Source organism: Siphateles boraxobius, unplaced genomic scaffold (assembly GCF_051911475.1).
Source record: "Siphateles boraxobius isolate OS27281-9 unplaced genomic scaffold, OSU_SipBor_1 7, whole genome shotgun sequence".
Taxonomy (NCBI): domain Eukaryota; kingdom Metazoa; phylum Chordata; class Actinopteri; order Cypriniformes; family Leuciscidae; genus Siphateles; species Siphateles boraxobius.
Window position 1 is genome coordinate 32,713,080 of NW_027509197.1, and position 21,878 is coordinate 32,734,957.

General features: G+C 37.0%; 1 protein-coding gene across 5 annotated transcripts in view; it reads left to right on the forward strand.

Annotated features, from left to right (window-relative positions):
* The window catches only part of gulp1a (GULP PTB domain containing engulfment adaptor 1a), a 70,806-nt gene that overhangs the window by 25,950 nt on the left and 22,978 nt on the right, over nucleotides 1-21,878 (forward strand). Inside the window, exon 1 of one of the 5 annotated variants that reach the window (XM_077216000.1) lies at nucleotides 4,327-4,381. The exons of the other annotated variants lie outside the window; for them this stretch is intronic. The gene's annotated coding sequence lies outside the window, so the exon portion shown is untranslated. Of the gene's footprint in view, nucleotides 1-4,326; nucleotides 4,382-21,878 lie in introns of those variants that run through there. 5 annotated transcript variants of the gene reach the window in all.

A 21,878-nucleotide genomic window follows, 5' to 3' on the forward strand; every position in this document is an offset into this window, starting at 1 on the left:
GGTGTATAAATGCCATTTCCCAGGCCAAGCAGGGAGACTGGATGAGATGGGAGAGTGTGGAACAACACAAGATGGGCTGACAAGACCTTTGGTCAATGGAAGAGAGTATGATCAGTTTCCTTATCAGGTCAACATATGATGTTCTCCCGTCACCACAGAACCTAAACCTCTGGGTAGGAGAGGATCCCTCTTGTCCTTTGTGTTCTTCACCTGCCACATTAAGGCACATTTTGACAGGATGTTAGGTGGCTCTTAGCCAGGGTCGGTTTACTTGGCGCCATGACCAAGTACTGCGATGTTAGGCTTCAGCATTGGAAGATAAGCGTAACATGACCAATAAGTTTCCACCTGTTCTAGCAAATCATTACACACAGAAGACAATATTCCTCCGCCCAGGCGAGCAACCACCAAGAAAAGGTGTTAAAACCAATTCTATTCCAGGACAACTGGAAGCTGCTAGGGACTGGAAAATGCTGGCTGATCTTGATCAGCGGCTTATTTTTCCACCTGAGATTGCCACCACTAACCTCTGACCAGATATTGTTTTGTGGTCTGGATCAGCACGCATTGTTCAACTGATAGAGTTAACAGTGCCATGGGAGGATGCTGTAGATGAGGCATATGAGAGGAAGAAACTGCGGTATGCTCAGCTGGCCACTGAAGCAGAACAGCGAGGATGGAGAGTCGGGGTTTATCCAGTGGAAGTGGGTTGTCGAGGATTTGTGGCACAATCTACAACCCGGTTCCTCAGAGACGTACGATTTCGGAGAATTCTTGAACTCGAAGAGTCTGTTGGTTTATTTGTATAGTTTGCATTTTAATATTATGTTCCTGTGTATTTTGCGGGAATGAGGATTGGTGTCTAGACAGGTAATATGCCATACGGAACCGTTGCCACTGAACCTGCTTTAATGACGGCAGTGGGGCTCGACAGCCTTAGTCAAACCGGTTGGCGCGTAGGGTCGGGTTGCGGAGAGATTGTGAGAGATTGTGGTTAGGTCACATGTGAACTATGAGGAAGGAGCAACCTCAGCAGCAGGAGGGAGGTAAAGGTCAGTAAGCTGGGTTGAGTTGAGTGGGGGACGGAGGGGGGTGACTCTGGGACACCAGAGTCACTGTCGAGCCCTCTTGAGGTGTCGTGGGCTAGTCGACGAAATACTGAGGACGGAAGGTGCCCACTTGAAGACCCTAGAGTGTTCCCTACTCAGCTAAATCCAGAGGGTTGTTATGGGGGGACCGCACTGTGGTTGCAGCCATTGTGTGTGCTGGCGCGCAAATACACTGTATCTATTAACACCAGACAGAAGGAGGTTCACATCACCATATGGAAAGAAGCGTAAATGGATGGAGAAGCATAGGTTACTATAAAGCTACATTTTAGTTGGTGCTTATCTTGGCGAAAGCTGAGTACAAATCAGCATGAAGTTTTAACATCTACTCTCGTGTAATGGAAATCATTTATAGTCATTTCTGGCATGTTTCGTCTAGAGATAAAATCATTGTTTTGTTAACCTAGTATCTCAGTGAGGTTTTTGGCTTTTGGCATTTGTTTTTCTGAACTAAAGTATAATTTAAGGATACACACACTCTCTCTCACAGTGTGGGAAAACCTTAGTAATGCATAATCCCAGCCTTTATGCACTTTTTTAATGTGAATACCCTTTTATTCTCTTGTTTGAACTACTAGAAATGGGACATGAATCCCGCAGCTGCCCTTAAGAGTTTCATCAGAACTGCCGTATTTCACCTTCAGAGGGTCCTTAATTGTTCAGTGTGATTTATGTAATGTTATAATACTTTCTCCTTACTCAACTTTATGCAGAGATAACAAAAAAACATCTTAAGCTAGCTCAAGCTTCTTTGCTTGTCTCCCATTTAGTTTTTTAATCAATCCGACTAGCCTTACAAAGCAATGGCTTGGTTTAGAGAGGTACTGTCTTTTTGGCTGACCAATGAAAATTCTATTCTGGTGACACTGGTAGTGCAACAAAAAAAAAAAATAATAATTACACACTTAAATAAAACACAGAGACAGAGGGGATGTTCAGAAAGACCTATAAACACTTGTGTTCTGGAATGTTCCAGTCCATCAGCAGAATGAAGTTGAACCACACGACCTGTGCTTTTGACATCTGCTATCCGGCTGCAATCAACCCTGTTACTGGGCAGTTTTCTCAAAGCAGAAGTGTTTAGTACAGCATGGCCTTTTACTACCTTTGACACAGCTAGTATTCTGTCAGAAAAGTAGATCACTTCTGGCATTGCTGATTCTTTATTGCAGAGTCAAGATAAAGAACCCATCACCACCCACTGCTGCTTTGTGCTTCCAGCCTTTCATCTCACTTCTGGCCCCATGCTCCCTCTAGCTGGCCTGGCTTGGCCTCTCTTCTTTTGTCCTGTTGTTCCCCTTTGTCAAGATAGTTAGACAGGGTGTAAATACATTGCTGTGGAATTGGATTTATATTCCAGAAATTTGGTTGGACATGTAGATACTGCATGCATGCTTATGCTTGTATCATAGTTTAATTTTGAAAGCAGACCAGGATTTTTCTTCTCTTTTTGAGGACTGAGGGAGCTTATAAAATGGGCTTTGTGATTGAAATCTATATTTTAATGTGTTGTTTTTCTGTTCCATTCCAACATTCTCAATACCATATTATGCAAATGAACGTATCAAAAAGAACATAAATAATAGGAGAGATGTACAGTATTGCAGGTTTTTTTTTTTTTTTTTTTTTACCTGTTCTGTCTTGTGAAAGTGCTGCTGTTGTTTTTTTTTCTCATTTTTAATCTCACATTCTGAAACTCGGTTTAAATTTATAAGCAGCACATGTTTATTAGGACTTTGAATAGATTTTTTTAAAATGTAGCTATAGTGACAATTAGCAGTTTCACTGTACTGATCGTGTGAACTTAGACCCCAATGATTTGAGTTTTGAGACAAGCATATGTTGCTGGCAAAATCAACCAGGCTGCCAGGAGGCAGCTGCTCATATAGGGCATTTGTAGACTACCGTTTTCATGCTGGATAAGTAGTGTGTAATTAGTGTGAGCATATGACACTAGGCACAGGAAGTGGGGAAAACATTAGTAGTGTCTGAGGAAAGGGGGGGAAGGATATGCTGCTTTAATTGTTTTTATGTTGTCCACATTAATCTCAGAAAAACAATGTGTGAATTTTCTTCCCATTAATTTTCAGTGATGTGATTCTGTGATCATGCCTGTGATGTAATTTCAAGAATTATATTTGAGTTCTATCTTATTTTGTTCTGTTGAGTTTTTTTTAATCTTTGCGCTGTTAAAGTCAAAGCTTAAATCTTGAGAAATTCATATTTTTTCCAGTCATGCTAAAAAAATGAAAATTCTGTCATCAATTACTCACCCTCATGTCACTCCAAACACGTAAGACTTTCTTCGGATCACAAATGAAATCTCTTTGATGAAATCAGAGCGATTTCTGTCCCTCCATTGACAGCTACGCAACTGACACTTTGACGCTTCAAAAAGTTTGTAAAGAGATCGAAAAACGAATTCATATGAGCGGTTTAGTTTAAATTTTCTGAAAAGAGTCGATCGCTTTATATGATGAACAGATTGAATTTAGGCTTTTATTCACATATTAACATTGATCAACGAACATAAACAGAAGATTAACCTCAAATGTGCTGCGTAACACACGAGAATGAATCTCATTGGTTCTTGAAGCTCAAACGTTCTGCGTAACACGAGAATGAACCTCATTGGTTACAGCTCGTAGCTGTTAATAGAGATACAGAAATGAAAGAATTTGAATTTTTGGGTGCACTATCCCTTTAAAAGCCTGTTCTTTATTTACATTTGCTCAAAAAAATTAAGCAAATATATGAATTTGTGCACAGCTGCACAGATATTGAGCAAAGCAATTTTAATTAGTTTTTGAAACAAATTTTTGTTTCATTCCTTGAAACATTCCTTTTTCGTATTGAATAAATTATATTTAAAATCATAATTAATAGGCTAATCATTTTTTCACTTAGCAGTTACATTACATTATGAGATGGCCTTATCTGCTAAGGATATATGCAATGCTATTGGCCTAAAGTATGTGCTACATACCGTACCTTTTATATTTATTTTTTGCTCTCTATATAGACTGCTAACCAAGGGTGTGGAACATCAAAACAGCAGATTATTTTAATCACAGGATTTTTGTTTTTGCAAGAATTCAAATGTTCCAGTTTATGTCAAACCATGTCAACTAATGGATCAAATCTCTCATCAATGTCTCCTCAGTTGTAGGTCTTTTGCACTCTCATGTTTTGACCTTGGGTGTTTTCTGCAGCTCCCGTGGAGACAGAGCTGCAAGCAGCTGTAGGACATCTTGGCAGCCTGGTTTTATCTTGTAAGCTGTGGTCTTCTTTTTCATTATTGCCATCCAGGGCTATGTGCCTCATTATTGTCCTCTTCATCTGTCAGAGCTCCACCAGTGTTTGGGATAAAAGACTGTGATTGATGGTAATCATTCTGTTCATGTGACCATGTGAGTCTAGCAAAATGGCATGTTCTTTCTTACTCTTGTTTTTAAATTGCAACCCAGACTCATTGGGGAAATGTGCAAATGGCAACATTTCGGCATAATTATATTACAATACTGCTTGTATTTTTTTAGGACACTTTCAAAGTGAAATGTCCAGTGAAAGGTGCTAAAAAAAGTAAGTTTTATAAAAAACAAATTCGGCAACAAAACAGGCAACATTATATTACACTGGTTGTAGTACGTAACGTGGTAGTTTGGAAATAAAATGTCTGGTAATTGGTGCTAAAAGGTTAATGATGATAGTGTTAACAAAAGCAAATGTAAGATAAATGCATCAGCTAAAGCAACCATGCCATTTTAGCTTGATTCTACTCTTTTAGTGTTTGAACTCTTTTATTGTGATTTGTTTCACGGGACTCATACCTGAGTGCTCAGCAAAGGAAGTGCAATGCGGTACCAACCGTTTGTGTCGCTGTTGTCACGTTTTTTTTGTAAACAGTAATGTCATCATATTGCAACTGCAATGAATGCAGTACTAACTGATCTATCAAGCAAGTTCACTATGTCGGAAAAGACAATGTTGCCTTCAAATGGAACTCAACTGGTTATGTGATGCAAACATCAAAATATATTAGTTTGCAATTCATGCACTATGGTAAAATTGTCATAGCATAATATAGTGCAAGGAACCATGTGAAAATAAGTGTTTGTTAATGAATTATCTGCCATTGTAATCATAATTGGTGAGGAGTAAAATTTGTTGGTGTTTAACTGCCTCAAGTGTTCAATTCAGCTGAAAACTGCAGTGAATTCAATGTATTAGTAAGTTTTGGGTGGATTGCAAAAATGTAGGTAGATGCATGTTTTTCCAGTGAGCTTAGGTTGGTTTATTACATGTTTCTGGTAAATCTTTCCATGAAGTTATAATGAAAGTACCCAAAAGCAGCATAAAAGTAGTCCATATGACCTATGTGCTATTTTCCAAGTGTACTGAAGTCATTATGACAAAATGGCAGTTTGGCACATTAACTGAGAGTGTGGTCAGAGGTGTGTGACTCATCCAATCAGAATTTAGAACCATTTTATAATGTATTTGTTTTATAATTGCTTAGCCAGGATCAACAGATTTACCACACCACTCTTACAATAACACTTTATGGCATACATGGAAATCTGTTAAGTGCTAATTCACTAGGCCTATACATACAGTGCCTAGCATAAGTGAACACACCCATGCTAAAGTTGACTAAAATAAATAATAAAATCATCTTTTGGAATTTGATCTTAATGCCTTAATTTAAAAAAAAATTAGGAAAAATCCTACCTTAAGGACATCAATTTTCTTTGTGAATGAATAATGTATCGTAAATAAATAAATAAATAAATGTTCTTCCTTAAACAACAGGTTGCATAAGTCAGGACACCCTATGTTAAAGTCCCGTAGAGGCAGGCAGATTTTTATTTTTAAAGGCCAGTTATTTCATGGATCCAGGATACTATGCATCCTGATAAAGTTCCGTTTGCCTTTGGAATTAAAAATGCCCCACATCAGCACATTCCCTTCACCATATCTAGAGATTGGCATAGGGCACTTTCCATAAGATCATCTCTCAATGCAAATCAAACCAGGTATTAACCTACATGAAATTACACCATGTCAATCTCTAGGTATGGTGAAGGGAATTTGATGATGTGGGACTTTTTTAATTCCAAAGGCCAGGGGAACATTATCAGGATGCATAGTATCCTGGATCCATGAAACAACTGGCCTTTAAAAATAAAAATCTGCCTGCCTCTATGTTCACTTATGCTATCCACAGTTAGCAAGTATTTTGGCATCAAACTCTGATGCTTGGGGTTCCTGTATTTCTGTGTGTCAAGTCTCTTTGTCTTTTTCATATCTCACTCTCATTTTATGTATTGATCTCAGTTTCATGCAGTCTGCCTTTGCCTGTCTTTGTAGTGTATGCCAGAACATTTTGGAAAATTCATTAGGGTGAGAGGACACCCATCTTCCATGTTGTTAGGGTTGAGCCTTTATCTTATCCTGTATCTCACCCGGAATATAGACACTTTGAAGAAAAAGTGAGAGGCTCCGCATAGATTAAATTATTAGAATGTCACACAACATCATTGGATTATTAACACGGTCATTTTCAGTTAAGGTCTGTGTGGTACCATGAAAATGTTCCACATTTGCCCTGGATCATGATCCTGCTCACACTTGCCATGGATCTTGGATCCCCAGTATTCTTTTGGAAATGGTGTTTCAGCAGTTTTTTTGTAAACCGTAATGTCATCTAGTTATACGGGATATGGTGTCAGTTCTGCTCTTTCTGACTGCTGTTACTGTTGTTTACTACTTTGTCAGTGGTTGGCACTTTTATCCAAAGCGTCTTTGCAGTACATAGATGGCAGCCTTGGGTTAAGTGACTTCCTCAAGGGCACAGTGAAGATAGTTTATTGATTGGCCCTTTTGGGGGTTTGAATCAACAACCTTTCAGTTAATAACTCAGCCATCCAGTATAAGTGCACAATGTATGCACACATAAAGCCTCCAACAGAAGTTTATCATTCAAGTATTTAATTATTTTCCACTAGGCATAGACCATAATTAATCAAATTATGTCTCTAATTAATCTAAATTTTACCAGACCAATTAATTTCCTCCAGGAAATAAAGCTTTTCTAACTAAACTGGTATTCAATTTGTGAGATATTACGTGCTATGTGTGCAATTCATTGCTTTAGAGTTTTATAAAAGAGCCCCTGGCAAAAAGAACAATAAAGTTTTTTTTTTTTTAATGCAATGTATTCCAGGTTTTCCTTTGACAATAGATGACTTTAATTTATGGATCATTATGAGGTTGAGTGAAGACGACTTTGGTAATATGGTCATTTTGATCTCCATCTCCGCTATATATGACAGCTTTAATATCACAAGACTGACATATGGGGTAGCGTTACTGACTAGGGTTGGGCGGTATTTCGGTAATATCGTATACCGCGGGGTCTTAAAATAGCAACGGTCTCAGTTTCAATACCGTCATTACCGGCACTTATATATAATATATAAATATAATTTATTCAATGCCTAAAAATGCTTATGTAGTTGTCATGAAGTGACAGTGTGGAGGAGAAAGAGAGAGCGAGAGAAGGGAGAGGCGGTAAATACTGACGAGGCAATTTGTAAATGTTGCAATAAAAAAGGTGACCGCGAGAGATGGAAACACCTCTAACCTAATGTCACATCTCCGAAACAACCACCCACTCACTGCTGCGAGGATGCATTTTGCCCCGAGTTCATTAAATAAGCGCATTAGTTTATATTTGTTAAAATATTATAATGTTATTTTTTTTACGTTGATAATGAAAACTGAACAGCACGAGTAAGATGGGATGCATCGGGAGTCAGACATTGACCACTTAATTAAGTTTCATTTTGTAAAAGGCCTTTCTTTAAAGTGAATTTCGTTTTGTATAAATTGTATCTTAATTTTAAGAATTTTTTTATCAACCAATAATAAATAAGAATCAAATATAGCAGACAACATAATCATGACATGATCGTGCGCTGGCGCGCCGCGGTCACTTGCATTGAAATCTCATCATAAATTAACCGAAACTCAGTGTATGTCTCACACACATGACAGATAGGCCTATATCTAAATAAAGTTTGAAATTTCATTAAACGAAACAATTAAAAACGAAAAGAAATAGGCCACTCGCAGATTATTTAATCCATGATGTGCATTTCTCTCTATGCACGTTCATACGGAAATGGTGATCATCAAATTAAACGAAACTATTCAAAACGAAAAGAAATAGGCTAGCCTACTCTCTGATTATGTAATCCATGATGTGCATTTCTCTCTGTCGTTCACTATGGAGATGGCGATTCGTCAATTTCTTTAAACGAAACAATTCAAAAGGAAAAGAAATATAGGCAGCATACTCTCTGATTAATCCATGATGTGCATTTCTATCTATAGGCGCGTTCACTACGGAGACATCAATCGCCAATTTCTTTAAACGAAACAATTCAAAACGAAAAGAAAAAGGCTAGCCTATACCTTCTGATAATTTAATCCATGATTTGCATTTCTCTCTATATATGCGCGTTTACTAGTTGATGGCGATCGTCAACTTAATCTTTGCAGCACTGACAGAAAAGTTGTATTAATAAAAATCAATGGACGCGTGTCACCGGATTTACAAATTAACTTCTTGCTTGTTGCTTGTTAATTTAATTTAAATTAATTAATAAAATGAATACAATTGTCATAATTAAAATAATTAAATATTATTAATTGTCCCATTTTTGCTCATTTATAAATAGTATTCATATCTACCACCCCCTCAGCACCTGGGTTAAAAAATTATTTGCCGCCACCATATTATAACGGCCCACGTATTAAAAATAGTCGAGTCTAAATAGGGCTACGGCTCATATTACATTTAATGCCGTCAGCTGGGATCAGACACAACGTGCACGGGTTGGCCTTGATTTTTTTTTTTTCAAAAAACAGTTCAGTTTCTGAACGGGGTAGGTACAAGCCAACAGTTTGGTGACGCTGTCTGAGCCTTATGTCATAATTTTTAATTAGTCACGGTAATACCGTATACCCCGGTAAAATAGGGAGGAGGTTTGACGGTATCAAAATTTGGATACCGCCCAAGCCTATTACTGACACAGAAAATGTCAGTGATTTTTTTTTTCCACCATTAATTTTTTGACACACTATACTCAAGATAAAGGGCCCATGGGTTAGTGTTCAATGACTCTTTATTCGATTATTATCACCAGCTTCCATTGAGAGCACAAACATCTAAGCTAAGGAAATGTGCACATGGCTTGTGAGCATGTAAAACAGAAAATACTATAGCTGTACACGTCTGAGTGATCAGTTAATATAGCGGGTTGCCAGTCCACCACATGGGAAAATAATAGCTCTAATTCCAGCTTTATAAGTCCGTAATTAATACAATACCTATTTTCTAGTTGGATAATGTTCTGCTCACATCAAAAGCAATGGAGAAAGGACTGCAGAACGTGATTGATAGATGCATTTAAATGGCTTTTCAGTTTGAATGGCTCAATCACCAATAGCTTTTGAAAATATAGTCTGATCTTGCATAGTACTGTTGTACTGTTAATTTCGAGTGCTTTCTATTTATAGAAGCTGGAATAGTTCTGGAACCATTGCAAAACAAAGCTGAATGCTGCTTTCTTGTTGTTCACCGCAGTTTAGAGTTGACCGCCCTGCTGTGAACAAGCAGACAGACATACTGCAGAAAGGTTTTAACTGGGTCCATTTAGGGTCATCAACAGAGACTGTATATTGAATTATTTGAGTCATTTTCTTTGCTATTTGCACCCGTATTCACAGAAGCATGTCCATTCAAACATAATGGATTATGAGTGCCATTTGCAGCAAAAGTGCAACACAACTATAATTTTTATATTCATAAATATTAAGATAATTAAGTTGCACAAGTATTGGAGTTTGAAACAATTGTTTTGTCTATAATAAATGTAAAAAATGGTACCTTAAGGTTGTTACAACTTTCAATGTACACTGCTGTACCGTTAGCACACTCTAAAGTGATAATTTATCCAAAAATGAAAATTGTCATCAGTTTGTTCCAAAATGGTATGCTCTTCTTTCTTAAGTGGAACAGATATTTTGAAGATTAAAAAACAATATATTCCCAATATATAGAAACAATTCTATATTAAATTACAAATGGAGTTTAATTTAGTTTAGGTAGATAATAAAATATTATCTGTTTTTTTTTTTGTTTTCAATATGTTATGTAAACTCATCTAGTTTAAATACTGAAATTCAAGTAAGGTTTAATCGATAACGTGAATGCTCCCTGTCTTTTGTGTCTATGGAATTTTCAGCCAGAGGTATCCCTGTCTGCAGTTCAGGTTTGAAGCCTGATTAATTCCATTTTACTCTCTCGGAATTACTGCTCAACTTAACTTGACTCAGTTGACACGTGAAATTAATTATTCTAACTGGGTCAGGCAGTAATGTAGCCACTACCCCTGTTTCTATCCTCCCTCTTTCTCAGCACTCTAGACTTATTAGCTTTGGCTTTAAAATAACAATAATGGAGCAGGGCCTCTCAGAATATTAAGGTTCAGCCTGATTTTGATTCCTTCACAAGCTGAAGCTTCATTGAAGCTGTTTACAGTCAGAATAATCCATTTGTGCTCCTTAAGATTGCTCAGTGGGGGATGGTTGTTTGGCTCTGTTGACCTCAGTTTTAGCAAGCATTTGTAACTGGTTTAATAGATGGAAAGGTTGTGTCTGGCTCTTGGAAGCTTGTCTCCAATAGCTTCCAAAATTCATTATTTCGCAGTCTATGTGGCTGGTTTTGAGGCTCTTATCTGCCCATGCGAGAACATTGGCATTGAGACTGTGGTGGAAATGTGGCTTGGAGCACTTAGTAGGGTTAAAAGGCTTTCCATCGGCCAGAATCCCTTTAGAGTGAGAAATCTGTAAGAATAAGGACGTGTTTTCCATTTAAAACCTTGTAAAATGATGGAGGATTCTAACAACACACCCTTTCCTGCCCATTTCTTTAACCTTTTTTTTTCCAAACACAGTGCAACTTTGGCATGTCTTCACATCACTGCTTTTAACAGAAGCATGTGGCCAGTCCATCATTCACTGAATCCATTAGTTTCCTTGCAGTGTTAGTATAAGCCTTCTCCATTGAAAAGGGCTAAAGGATATTTTCCCTCTGTCCTAAATGTCACTCACATTTTCCTCCCCTCCATAAGTGTAGAAATTTTGATGTGCTGACATCTTCAAGTAGTATTAAAAAGGCTCTTGAATATTCTGCTGGTGTGTTTGAGAAGCCCTCAAACTACTTCATGTGAATCAAATGAAGACAAAATGCCTGTCATATCCTGTGGGCCCTTTCTGCTGATGACAGCAGAAAGATCAATCTATCTTGAACAGTCCTCAGGACAGCAAGGGCCTGTGTCTGATTCATACGTTCATCCTTCACTCTTTTCTTTTTTAAAGCACCTCCTTGACTTGCTATTTAAACAATCTTCATACTTTTAAAGGTTCACTCAGCAGGCCATTTCTGTGAAAATTGTTTGTAAACCATTATCCATTCAATAAAGGACTGAATGGTTTGCACAGGAACTTCTTGTGCTCGAGTTTCATTTTGCTTGTTTTTCACTGGCTCTTCTTCATCTCAATGGTTTCAGACTTTATACTGACCTGTCAATCTTTTAAAAAAATTTGATCCAAATACTTTAAATGTAGAATTATGGTTGACCTTAACAGTTTTCACTAATCACAAAAAATATTTTCACTGGCATGTAGAATAGAAATATAGAATAGGTCATTTAACTTAAGGTCATGTCTCAGCTAACTTCTATTAATGAGTCTATTTGATGCTAAACATACTCAAGGCCATCCAGTTGTCTGTCTATAAAATGTTCTGCCCCCTGCCTGTATGTTTTTTCTACATTTGAGGTGAATTTGTATGACTCCACCAGATGTGGGGGGATCATTGGGTTTTTGTGGGCAGGAAGTCAAAATGGCTTTTTCACATTCCTCTTGATTCTAACAGCATGTACACTGTGTTTTTTTGGCCTAATATTTGGGTGAATGCTAAATTTAAGACTAGGTTTGCTGGGATTGGCAGTATAGTCTGTCTAGGGAGAATTTTGACACCAAAATGTTTAAAAAAAATGAATTGGTGCAAAAGGTTTCCAGCGTCTTCCTTTTAAATGAAGTCTAAAAAGGAATGTAGAATACCTTCAAGTATTTCAAAAGGATCATCAGCAGAAAATCTCATTTCCTGTTCGCATACGGTAATGTGGTGCTTGTTCTGGAGTTTTGGAGTACTGTGGCGTTTTGTTGCTGACTAAGGCTAAAGAGATTTGTGATTCACTTAAAGGGAAAAAGTATATGGAATTTTTTTTCTCAGAAGAGGTGCAAGATGCCTGCTTTGCTCTCAAGACCATGAAATCCCATCTCATGCTTTATTAGCTGATGAAATCTTTTGTGTTCTTTTTGGTAATGTACTTTCTGACTGTAGCTTCTGGTAGTCACACTGCATTTTTACCTCCCATGGTTTCCAATCATGCTGTTTTCTATCAAATTATGAATTTGTCGACTTATATGATATTGGGTCATTCCATGTCAGATCACTCAATTTTTTAATTTGTTAATATTTTTTCTGTACAAAGATAACATATTAAATATCATGGATGCATATTTTACTGAGATTTGGAGCCAAATAACAGGGGTGTAAAAATGACTTTAGAAAGATAGCAGAATCATTATATTATTTTTACAAAGAGATTGTTAGGTCTATTAGTAAAATATGTTGACTTTAGCAAATTAGCAATCTTTGTTGCATATGCCAACAGTGACCGTTCAAAAAACACTTGTGTTTTTTCCCCTTAAGTTTGCATGCCTGTAACTCAAGTAGCAGTAAAGATATTTTAATGTCTTTTTAGATTTTGTTCTTAACAAACTTTTGCTATCTTCATTGTAAAGGCCCTCGATGGTTCAATCCCAGAGATATGGGATGTAGAATACAAACTAGAAATGTATCTTGTTTCCCTCAATCAAAAGAATTGCATAAAACATAGCACTCTTAGTACCAAAAATCTACTGAAAATGGTAAAGTTGAGGCACACATCGACTTGCTCTCAAAAGTACATTTTTAAGAATCGATATTTGGCTCAGTTTTAGGGATATTTGGAATATGGGATTTTATTCATTTTAAAGGGGTGGTATAATGCCCTTTTCCCAAGATGTAAAATAAATATTTGATGTCCCCAGAGTGTACATGGGGCGGGTTTAAATAAATTTAAGGGTTAGTGATGTCACTAACCCGGTAGGAATGTCGTGTAGTCCCTACCAGCCGTTTGTTGTAGTCCTTAAAAAGCAATTTCTTTTAAAGGAAATATCTCCCTTTGCTTTGAATTTGGAGCGTTGTAATTTTGCAGATGTTGTTTATTCTCAAACAGCAACATTACACACTAACTAAAGTTAGAAAAGTGAAATCATAATCAACCACCCCTTTAATAGCTTCTGAAGCTACCAAGAGTTCAAACACGCAGTATCGTAACTTTAAGTTCTCACATTGACATTCGCAATATCTCTGGGATTGAAACATATAGGGCCTTAAAAATTAAGATTCCTAAAGAAAAGTTTCATGAGAACAAATATCTAAAATGACATTAGGACATCTTTAACACTTGAATTAAAGACATAGGCTATAAACTTCGGAAAGTGTTTGTTTTTGGCATTCGGAGAGGTGTGTTGTATTCCATTGTTTTGATGGAGGGAAACAAGATACATTTCTAGTTTCAATGTTATTTGTTCTTCAGACATTCTTCTTTAAACACAATAATTAATAATAAACAGCAGTTTAAATTGGTACCTACATTGAAACCTACAGCTTCACATTGATTCAAAATATCTAAGTGAAGAATTGATAATTTTCTAGGTGTTTTTTCTCAGAACATTGTTTTGTTGTCTTCGTCCAGTGGTATGTTTAGAAATTATTTTCTCAGAATTGGAAAAGTGTCCATTTTCATTCCGAGTTATGACCAGTACCAGATTCATCTTTGGCTGTGTTTTATTTTTATTTTTAAATTTTTTTTGGGACCCTTTGGGATGAACAATAAAGCTACTTTTTAGTTGGCAATGTTTGTCTGCATAACGGCCGCAGTATTTGATTATACTTATACATGTGTCTCAAGTGGCGTTGTCTTAGAGTTACTTCTTTGCATTAATAACTGCATTAGACATTTTTTTTTCCTTTCTTTGTTGAAGTGATGCAAAGTTTCACATCTTATCCACGGTGGCTAGGATAGTGCAGTGGTGCTGTTCTAAACTTTGGTTGTAGAATTGCATGGTTTTATGTATTTTAATTAATTCCAGTGACATTGCATCTGAAGTCGCATCATATTCTGCATATTTGTCCCACAGGAAATATATTCCATTCTTCTTTTAAATGAGACAAAACTCTTGGTCTATATCTTGCTCTTTAACTCCACAGTCAGCACTGGTGCCACTTAGACTTCCAATTTTTACACTGAAATTGTCTTTAGAAGCATCAATTTCACCAATCATAAATATGTTTGAAAGAACACCGATTTTAGTAAAGGAAATGTTGAATGATAAATCAGATGCTCGCAGAGATGATCAAAAATGGCATTTCATCTGTTGAAAGGTCCTTCTTATGGTTGCAGCACAACTTCTGACAATTCCACTGCAAACTGACTCTAATTGGCAATTAGGTCTCCTTAATGTAGTGTTTACAGATTCTATACTCCTCTCTCATTAGTAATAAATGTTTGAAATTGTCTAGACCACAGATGGGAATATGCTGCATTTCAGAAGTGTGTGTAGGGGACAGAGAGGGTTATACATTGGTGGGTTTTTCTATGCTCTAGATTCACTTGATCATGATCCATTGGCTCTGCAGCCGTGGGTACATTGGCTTTGACAGAGTGAGCTGGCTGTAATTCAGTTTTTACAGATATAGAACAGCAGCCTCTGATTCTCTCACCGATGGACCACGTTATGCGACCTTGTATGGCAGAGAGAGGTAATCATGGGATATGAAAGGCTACATTTTGAGGGCTGTCAGACTGTACTATCGGACAGAGGAAACATTTTTATAAAATGAAATGCATAATTTATATTTTATGATTTAAAAACATATTTTTGAAAAGTATTATATGCTCACCATGGTTGCATGTATTTGAACAAATACAGTAAAACAGTACTATTGTAAAATATCATTACAATTGAAAATACCTCCTTCCTATTTTAATGTATTAAAATATAATTCATTCCTGTGATGGCAAAAGTTTTCAGAAGCCATTACTCCAAAATCCAAATCAATGTCCCATGATCCTTCAGAAATGATTCTAATTTGATGGTTTGGTGGTCAATAAAGGCCAATTGTGAAAACAGTTGTGCTGCTTAACATTTTTGTGGAAACCATGTTAACCCGTGTGTATCCTTGTGGACATGTTTGGCTTTTTCAGTTTTGTGTTTTTGATAACTTTGTCTGTTAATGCTAACTGCATAAAATTTGCCACAGGTGTGTATTTTTATTGGAATTTTAATATTTCACCCCATTTCCTTTAAAAAAATATATTTTGCACTAGGTATACAAAATACTCCCTCTTAGCGTCGTTTTGACAAAAATGGCCCCATTGAAACCCATTAAAACTGCGATTTCTAATCCCAGTGCCATTTAACTATAAAATTATGCAAACTTGGTTAACAGGCTTTCATTCTGTTGGCAAGGCTTCAAAATTTACATTTTTACTATTTTTTACCAGATCGTGTCTTTTTTTTCAGGTTTGGCCTATAAAGCAAATACTTCCTTCCAAATACTTTCTTTATTCCTGTTTTGTGCTTCGGCATATTATAGAGCCAATTGAATAAATTGTGCAATGATAATTGTGTGGGTGTGTTGGTATGGATGTCTGAGTGTGGTTTGTATGCCTGTAATAAAAAATAAGTGTGTGTGTGTTTGTGTGCTTGTAATATTTGAGAGAGAAAAACTCAACTGCAAATCTAAAATCCAATCACTGTGTGCACCAGTGGAGTTTTGCTGGCACCCAATGGGGAAAATCTGTTACTGCACCCAAACAAAATCTTACCGAAAGCTCATTTTTTTAGATATCGTCCTCAAATTTGGAACACAACTTGTTTAGATTTATGGCTTTAAATTTATATCAGTTTTGGAGTTAAACAGGTTTCATAAAATATATATTTTATATAAAATAATGATCATAATGTTCATAAATAATTTTCATAAACTTAAACCTCTATACAACATTTTTGGTTTCACTTTTTTCACTTGTTTGGCTTCCTCTTTAAAATGAGACCAAACTTAAGTCTTTGCTCCCAAGCCTAACATTTTTATGACAGTTTTTTGACATGGACATTTTTGTCCACTATCAGCGCACGCTCTGATCGGTAAAGGGGCACAGACCTCTCCCGAATCACCTCCAGCAGTAGCAGCCTCCGAAGCACCACTAACTCCGCCTCTGTTTCCCTTGTAAGCTGATATTAGTATTTAAACATTCTCTATGATATAAAATGTTTGTAAAAAATATTTTAAGACGTTTTTGGCGGTTATAGAATTCTAATGACGGTGTTCAAAAATACATAACATTAGACTAACGTTTATAGTTTATAGTTTCTAGTTACAGTTTATAGTATCAAGATTCAGTACACTAGTTAGTATTTATTTGAGATACATTGTTTTTTTTTATTAATCGAGCAGCAGAAAAATTAGTCTTTAGATTAGTCGACCAATCGATAAAATAATCGCCCAACTAATCGTTTAGTTAATAATTGTTTACCCCAGCCCTAGTATATATATATATATACATACACACACACACACTTTCATTCATTCATTCATTTTATTTTATTGTCCACAATGTGGAAATTTGCCTTCGGTCTCATAAGAACAACAATCAAACCAACAACAACAAGAACAACAGGACTAACACACAGACATCTCTGGGGCAAAATGCAGCACAGCAATAACAATTACGTTACAATACATCAGCGGGGCGTGTTATTCAGCGTCCGAATTGCATTAGGAATAAAATCATTTTTTAAAATGTTACGATTTGCCCTAGGTACTTTGTAACGTCTGGCAGAGGGAAGAAGTTCAAACTCCCTATTGAGTGGATGAGAGGGATCGTTTGCTATTCCAAAAGAGCTTATTTTTTCCTGAGAGCTTCCTCGTACACGGAACTTAATTGTTTCTGACTTGTCCCTATGATTTTTGAGGCGAGGTTTACTATTCTTTGCAGCTTATTTCTTCCTTTTTCGTTTAAATTACCATACCACATCTCCATGTTAAAGGTTAGAATACTCTCTATCAGATTCTTATATACTATTTACATAATGTGTTTGCTCACTCTGAATGAGTTGATCTTGCGCAGTAGATGGAGACGTTGGTTACAGGTTTTAAAAATAGAATCTGTATTTTCACCGAAATTTAGATTAGAATCAATATCTGTACCAAGGTATTTGAACTTTTCTACTACCTCTATTATTTGTCCCCTAATTATAAGGGGCTGCACAGGGTCCATTTCATGAAAGACAAGTTCCTTTGTCTTTGTTACATTTATCTCTAAGGAACTTTCATCGCACTATATCTGGAGAGATGACACATGTGCTCTATATACTTCCTCTCCAACTATGTCCCCCCTCTTTAATAAAGCAACCAGGGCCATATCATCTGCATACTTAAACAAACGAAAATTTTCCCGATCTAATTGGAATTCGTTTGTATAAATGGAGACGAGTAATGGGGAAAGAATAGTCCCTTGAGGGGCGCCAGTATTAAGGATGGCAGACCGAGTATTATTAACCAGAACCTGTTGAGGGCGATCAGAGAGGTAGTCCCATACAAAGTGGATAATACCACCATTTACTCCTATATCGATAAGTCTCTGCAGCAGGGTGTGGATCTGCATGCTGTTGAAGGCAGATGTAAAATCGATAAACAGGGCCCTAGCTAGGTGGGAGGGGGCTTGAAGATGCTTTGCCATGGTGTGTGAAACATACTAACAGTTGCATCATCGGTTCCCCTCATACTTTTTTAAGCAAACTGGAGATGATCTAAACTATTAGAAACTGATGCTGTAATATGTTTGCTTATAACTCTCTCAAAACATTTTCCTAAGATGGAAGTAAGGGGCTGATTTGGGCTTAATACTGGAAAGGCTGGCTATAATATCATGTTCATTCAGTGTAATAGGGGCATATCCCTTTCATAACGCGTTCATACTTTCTCTTTTTACTTGGCCTCCTTCTGTCTGTCTGTTACATATTTCCAATATTAAAAGCCACATCGTTGTCAGCCTTTTCAAAGCAAACATGCATATTGTATTGAGTGTGTACTATTTGAAATGAATGGATGAGGACTTAATTTCCTGCTATCTATAGTCTGAATGGGCAGATGGGTACATTTTCCCAGGGTATCCAGTGTTTCCCCTAGAAATTTTTCCAGCAGCGGTGCTGTTATGTGCCCGAGGTTGTTACCAAGCCGCACGTGGTGGGGTCCGGGGGCATGCACCCTGGAAGATCTTTTTTTTAAAATGACCCCTTAAACCATGACTTCTGGCAAGTTTTGTGGATAGAAATGGACATTTTGAGAAAAATAAATATGACATACCATCAACTTATTCAAGGCATGATTATTGCAGCACGTACCTTGAACTGCAGTCACAAACAGAAACCTTCATTTTATAATTTTAGACCGGATTGTTCATGTTTTCTTTTGTGTTCATTTTCAGCTTGGTAGAAATTGTTTAGGGGAAAAATGAAACGGCACAACCCAGAAAAAGATTATTTACAATTTATTGAAAATTTTATCTTAATGGGAAAGGCCACACCTAATCTGTGAGCACTTAATTTTTCTGGGCTTTTTATAGAAGATCTCTAAGGCTCTTTGGTAATTGAATTATATTGTGGGGGTATTTTTTGTTTTTGCAAGAAGTCTTATGCTCATCTAGCCTGCATTTATTTAATCAAAAATACAGAAAAAAAGAGTAGCCTAATATAGTGAAATATTATTACATGATGTTCTTTTTATTAATCAAAGAATCTTTAAAAAAAAAAAAGAAAAGAAAAAAAAAGAGCATCACGTATCATCATATTAGAATGATTTCTGAAGGACACCAACAAGTTTAGTTGACTCATCTGAAAAATTAAATATGATTTAACGTTAACTATGAGGACTATGAGCAGTAGGTGATACTTCCTCGTCTTCATGGAGACCGCAGTTCGTACCGCTTTCTCCTTTCCACAAGCGCTTGCTCTCCCGTGGGGTCTGTCGTTGCTATGCAACCATGAACAGAGGCGCACTTGAAAAAACGAGCGCGCCGGCCGCATTTGAAATAATGAATTTGCACGCGCAAAAAACGTGCTATGTGAACGGCCCATTATGGAAACGTGATATTAGTCTAATCGAAAATATTTCCATATGTGGCTCTTTCCTCCTTGTTAACAAGGGGATTCAGAGCCACCGCATGCAGCGCCGCCGGTCGCCATGACAGTGTTTTTAGGTGTGTAAGTGAATGAAGTGAATGTCGTGATATTGCTGATCATGGAAAGATTTTGCAGCGGCGCTGAAGATCCAGCCGCGGCGCTGCGCCGCTGCTGAATACATTGTAGGGGAAACACTGGTATCATCTGTGTATCAGTGTACCAAAGTGTATCATTGAGGCCGAATCCCACATTTCCTGCTCAAGATCCACTGGTGGTTGTAAACATATGTTCTCTCTCAGTACTGCTAAGGGATTTGCTTTAAAAGATCATTGTGTGGTTACTTCAGAAGGCCATGCTTTGTTCATTTAGGTGGAATGACCTGGGGATGTGGGAAAAAATGGTCCAAATGACCTTTACACTAATACTGTAACATAAAAAGCACGCTCGTGTAGCTCCTTTAGCACTGAGCATGTTGATTTGGATCTGAAGTGTATTGTTCATGTGTTTTTTTTTTCTTTTTTTTGAAGTGCCAAGTAAAAATTATGCACCAGTGGGTGGAAAATTCTCATGGAAGTTCAGTCTAATTAATGGTTTAAATTGAGTTCTGAACTCCTCTGATGTACTTTTATTCTAGCTTGAATATGATGCTACAAGATAAGCAATCAACTTCATTGTTTTTCACTTATATGCAATGACAAAACAATCAATAAATAATGCAACTCAGTTTCATAGCTGCTAAGAAATATTTTATATTCATTAGTGCTGCCCCCAACTAAATATTTTTCTAGTCGACTATAGTAGTCGTTAATTTATGCCATTGGTCAATTTATATTAACTCAAGCACACACATAAAGCTTGCCATAAAGCACTGGCAAAAGTAAGGATTATGAATGTGTCGGAAAAAATGCCAAGTAGACAATTCTTTATTAATAAACTAGTGTTTTCTGAGTCAGTGTCGGCTTCAAAGTTGAAGTTGACAATGCTGACTCGCCATCTCTGCAGTACAGTGGACGGTCCGGAGAAAAATGTACCTTTACGGATTACATAATCAGAGAGTATATGTTTAAAAGTAGACATATTTCTCATGTCTGTGTAGTAGCCTTTCCCAATTCACTTGTCACTAGTACTTGTGGCAAAATTTTAATTTTGGACCCTGCACTCGTGAGATTGGGGCTCCTCACTTGCCATTTGATATGAGCCCATAAATACTCTCTAATGATAAAGCACTCAAACTTTCTGCAGCAAAATGCCTCTGAAATTCTTAAATTATCTATTCATTGTTCTTTTGTCTCTTTTAGTGCTCTTGTGTGAAGCAGTGATGAGTCATTATAAAAACATATCAAGAGACGTTAGTAGACTGCCCTTTAAAGTTCTTCTTAATAAACCCTGGTGAAGAGTGTAGAACATCTTTGCTCAATGAATGAGCAGCAAGTTCTGGTCTATTTATTTTTAAAAAAAAATCTGTGTTGGTTTCCTCTGGCTCTTAAATCAGAAAATGTCAACAGCTGACCTATTGAAAACTGCTCTGTTGCTTGACCTTGGAGTTCTGCTATTAGTTGATGATATGGTTTGCCTTGAAGAGTTCTTCTGTAATTATGGCTCATCAAAATCTGTTTATCCTAATTAATGAAGAAAACCCCTTTAACTTCATAAGTGACTGATTTGAAATTTGATTTCCTGCTTACTAGCCTTCGCGTTCACGGCAGGCTCCGCTGTGGGGGAGGAGCTGTGGAGGGAGGGCTGTAGCGCAGCAGAGAGCAAGGGGGTTGGACCTGTAAGTTGTGCTTGTTCAAATTTTCAGGCTAAGTCAACATTTTCTCAAAACTCCCTACTGCAGCTTTAAGTTTCAAATAAATCAACAAAAATGTATATAATTTGCCTTTTATTGAGAATACAGGAACAGTAGCCTATTCTATTCACATAATGTGTATGTTGTGCTCAATTCACTGCAAATAGAACAGCAAATACAGTATAACAGTTAGGCTACAGTTCAAAACTTGATTCTATCGAATCGTGGTGCGTTTCCGTGCATCTTACGTCATCGCAAACGTGCACGACACATGATAGAAAACAGAACGTGGGTCAATATATTGTGTTTTATTTTTTTATTTGGTGCTATTATGCATGCAGCTGAGTGAATAACACCGGTTTACTGTGTGTCGCATGTGGCTTTTTCCTGATTGCAAACGCAGGAGACAGTGGATTTCCATTAATGTGTTGCCCTGAGTCCACGCGCTATGTGTGTGCGAATACACAGCAGACTCACTCGCTCTTATCCAAGGTAAATTATCAACACTATCATCCCTTACATGTGTTTTATTTAACTAAATACATCAT